The following is a 4,973-nucleotide window of genomic DNA, read 5'->3' on the forward strand; positions in this document are numbered from 1 at the left end:
AGTAAGAAAGTTATTGAAACTCCTCCCAGTATTCTCCCAAGCAATACAGAAGAGAATCCAAAAGGAGAGTGCAAGGCCATTGATTTGATCAAAATGGCCGAATGCACTAGGGAGGAGGAGGACGAAAATCCTAGTGAGGAAGACCTCCTGGGACGTCCTCCAAGCAAGAAGGAGTTTCCTATTAAGGATCCAGAGGAATCTGAGGCTCATACAGAGACCATAGAGATCCCATTAAATCTCCTTCTTCCATTCATGAGCTCTGAAGACTATTCTTCCTCTGAAGAGGATGAAGATGTGACTGGAGAGCAAGTTGCTCAATACTTAGGAGCTATCATGAAGCTGAATGCCAAGTTGTTTGGTAATGAGACTTGGGAAAGTGAACCTCCCTTGCTCGTTAGTGAACTAGATACTTGGATTCAAAAAACTCTACCTCAAAAGAAACAAGATCCTGGCAAGTTCCTAATACCTTGTACCATAGGCACCATGAGCTTTGAAAAAGCTCTATGTGATATGGGGTCAGGAATAAATCTTATGCCACTCTCTGTAATGGAGAAGCTGGGGATCATTGAGGTACAACCTGCCTTGTTCTCATTACAATTGGCAGACAAGTCATTGAGACAAGCTTATGGAATAGTAGAGGACGTGTTAGTAAAGGTTGAAGGCCTTTACATCCCTGCTGATTTCATAATCCTCGACACTAGGAAGGAAGATGATGAATGCATCATCCTAGGAAGACCTTTCCTAGCCACAGCAGGAGCTGTGATAGATGTTAACAAAGGTGAGTTAGTCCTTCAATTAAATGGGGACTACCTTATGTTTAAGGCACATGGCCATCCCTCTGTGACAAAAGAGAGTAAGCATGAAGAGCTTCTCTCAGTTCAAAGTCAAGAAGAGCCCACACAGTCAAACTCTAAGTTTGGTGTTGTGAGGCCACAATCAAACTCTAAGTTTGGTATTGTGAGGCCACAACCAAACTCTAAGTTTGGTGTTCAAACTCCATATCCAAACTCTAAGTTTGGTGTTGGGATTACACACTAAAATTGACCTGATCACCTTGTGGCTCCATGAGAGCCACTGTCAAGCTATTGACATTAAAGAAGCGCTTGTTGGGAGGCAACCCAATTTTATCTAATCTTGTTTTATTTTGTTTCTTTGTTATTTTTGTGTTTAATTAGGTACATGATCATGAGGAGTCACAAAAAAATCAAAAAAATTAAAAACAGAGTCAAAAACAGAAGAAAAAATTTTTTACCCTGGAAGTAGCGCATACTGGCGTTCAACGCCAGTAAGATGCATCTGGCTGGCGTTCAACGCCAGAACAGAGCACCATTCTGGCGCTGAATGCCAGGAACAAGCAACAACCTGGCGTTAAACGCCAGGAACGTGCACAGAGAGGACAAACTGGCGCTGAACGCCAGTAACAAGCATGAAACTGGCGTTCAACGCCAGAAACATGCATTACATGGGCGTTGAACACCCAGAACGTGCACCAATGGGCGTTTGAACGCCAGGATAATGCACGAAGGCATTTTACATGCCTATATGGTGAAGGAATGGTATTTCTTTTCACCTCAGGATCTGTGGACCCCATATTTTTTAAAATTCTAATAAAATCGACGGCTTGCCAGGCTGTCAATAATAATTCAAAAAAATCAACAACCTTTCCGTCTATAATATGAGGGTGAGAATTTTACCTGCTTAATAAAATTGACAACCTTTTCATCGATATTTGGTTCATTAAAATTGACAGAACAACCGTCGATTTAATTATTAAAATATCGACAAATATGTTGTCGATTTTTTTATTTTTCTTTGCCTATTTTAAATTTAAAAAGCAACAAGGGTTTCGTCGATTTAAATAGCCATATTTTTTATTTTTTATTAGAAAAATAGTTAATAATTAATACAAATAAACTTTTAAATATAGAAATAAAATTTATACTAAATATTACATAAAGAGACAACTAAACTTTTAAATATAAAAATAAAATTTGTAGTAAATATTAGATATAATCAATTTACAAACTTATCAAAATAATAAATAATCCTCTAACATAAAGACTCAACATAAAGATTCAAGACAACATAAATATGATAGTCCTATAGGCTATAATATATAAACAGAATTACTTCTCCATTCTTAGTTGGGATTAGACATAATTTCACTTATTTTCATTTGCATTTCTCAAAGGCTTGTTCTCAACTTCACACTTCTCAATACTATTCAGATCCAATTATTGTCTCTCTCTCAAACTCTCTAAGGAGTTATGTTGATGCTATTGCTGCTTCTTCTTCTAGCTTGCATCACTCTTTATTTTTTCTATTATCGAAATGTAAGAAGCAGCAAAGCAAGCTACAAGCTTCTACCCAGACCTTCTCCTCTTCCCATCATTGGAATCCTACACCAACTTGGATTATATAATAATCATAAACTATATTAACACTACAAGAAAAAAGGCGTGTCGGCACACTTTTTTCTTATCACGCTTTTAAAGCGTTGCTAAAAGTGGTCAATAGCCACGCTTTTGCGAGGGTGGCCACTGATTTGTGATTTGGCCACGCTTGAAAAGCGTCACCATTAAGAAAAATTGGCACGCTTTTATGAGGGTGGCCACTGATTTGAGATTTGGCCACGCTTTTTTTGTCACGCTTGAAAAGCGTGGCCATAAAGAAAACCGGCACACTTTTCAAGCGTGGCTAATTTCTCTTCCAATAGTCACCTTTTTAAAGCGTGCATATATCCTGTGTTTATTTGGGCGCCCTACAAAAACATGCCGACAAAATTTCCTCCCAAAATTTAGTTTTCCACCCATTTTTTTCCACACTTTACCTTTTTTTTTCTAAGTGTTCAGTTTTAACCCTAAAAATAACACTAGCATACACTAGTTTTATTTTGTTTCCAAATTCACTTTTAACCCTAGAAGAATAGCCGTCGCATGTTCAAATTCATCGCATCCAGCTCTCCTTCATGTTCATCTTCATCACTGCCGATGACCCCAGCTCGGCTTCATGTTCATCCCAGCCCTTCCTCTAACCTTCTCACCTGGCCCTCTCTCTTTCACATCCTAAATGGCGTTGTTTTGAATTAAAAAAATATTTATGTCGAAACCTAGACCCTGGATTCAGTTCATCCTACTTCCTCCTCACTCCCACTAGCAACAACAGCTCCGGCCTAGCAACGTTCTCCAGCGCTGTCACCGGCGTTGACACAAACGGTGACGCTTACCTCGCCTGCGTCCCTCTGGCTTGTTGCTACTACTACATCTCTATCGTTGAGTTGCCGCCCAAAAATCGCCTGTGGCCTCGCCTCTCTGGTATCCGTCGAATGACATCTTTGCTTGCTTCTTCGGCGTCAACGACAGTAAGCTCCTTGTCCTCTCCTGTGCCTTCTGTTCATCCCTAACCCCTGTTGGTCCTCGTCCTCGTCCTCATCACTAACTCCTCTGGCCTCTCGCTATTCGAGGATAGTGGAGCTCGTTGCTCTCACTTGGAGATGCAGTCAGTAGGGAGTTAGTGTGATAGCTAGTTAGATGTAAATAAATTTGGTTCAATGGCTTCAATCACATAAATAAATTAAATTAAGAAAAGGCTTAGTCAGTATCTATAAGAGTAGTATTATTATTATTTTGGTCATTGTTATAAATTGTTTAGGAAAACTGGTAAAGCTGAAAAGCATTCTTTTGACCATTGTTTTGATTTCTATGCGTAGGATTACTTATAGAGTTTAGTTGTTCACCACTACGCTTCAATAGTTTCCTGGTAACAGAACACAAATTCAGATTGATGTGGGTTGTAGATTGAAGAGGAACAGCATCTGCTCATTCAAGTTTTAAGGTATTACAGAAATTCCACAGTGCTTCCAATTTTATTTCCCCTATAATTTGAATTAAGCAGGTGCAGTTTTGTGAAATTCATTTCAATTCTATTTCCTTGTTGTTGCTGCAACTTTTTTGGTTTTAATTTTTTGAATTATTATATGCTTAATAGATGATGAGCGGATAATTTGTACGCTTTTTGGCATTGTTTTTATATAGTTTTTAGTAAGTTTGAGCTACTTTTAGGGATGTTTTCATTAGTTTTTATGTTAAATTCACATTTCTGGACTTTACTATGAGTTCGTGTGTTTTTCTGTGATTTCAGGTAAATTCTGGCTGAAATTGAGGGATCTGAGCAAAACTCTGAAGAAGGCTGACAAAAGGACTACTGATGCTGTTGGAATCTAACCTCCCTGCACTCGAAATGGATTTTCTGGAGCTACAGAACTCCAATTGGCGCGCTCTCAACGGCGTTGGAAAGTAGACATCCAGGGCTTTCCAGAAATATATAATAGTCCATACTTTATTCGAAGAATGACGACGTAACTTGGCGTTGAACGCCAAGTTCATGCAGCTGTCTGGAGTTAAACGCCAGAAAAACGTCATGATCTGGAGTTGAACGCCCAAAACACGTCATAACTCGAAGTTCAACTCCAAGAGAAGCCTTAGATCGTGGATTGATCAAGCTCAGCCCAAACATATACCAAGTGGGCCCCGAAAGTGAATTTATGCATCAATTACTTACTCATGTAAACCCTAGGAGCTAGTTTATTATAAATAGAACTTTTTACTATCATATCATCATCCTGGATTGTATTTTGAATCCTGTGATCACGTTTTGGGGGCTGGCCATTTGGCCATGCCTGAACCTTTTACTTATGTATTTTCAACGGTGGAGTTTCTGCACACCATAGATTAAGGGTGTGGAGCTCTGCTGTACCTCAAGTATTAATGCAATTCTCTTTTCTTTTATTCAAATCCCTCTTATTCTTATTCCAAGATATTCATTCGTACCCAAGAACATGATGAATGTAATGATGAAAGTGACGATCATTATCATTCTCACTTATGAACGCACGTGATTGACAACCACTTCCGTTCTACATGCAACAAGAGCTTGAATGTGTATCTCTTAGATTCCCCAACAGAATCTTCGTG

This window comes from Arachis duranensis, chromosome 5 (genome assembly GCF_000817695.3).
Source record: "Arachis duranensis cultivar V14167 chromosome 5, aradu.V14167.gnm2.J7QH, whole genome shotgun sequence".
Classification (NCBI taxonomy): Eukaryota; Viridiplantae; Streptophyta; class Magnoliopsida; order Fabales; family Fabaceae; genus Arachis; species Arachis duranensis.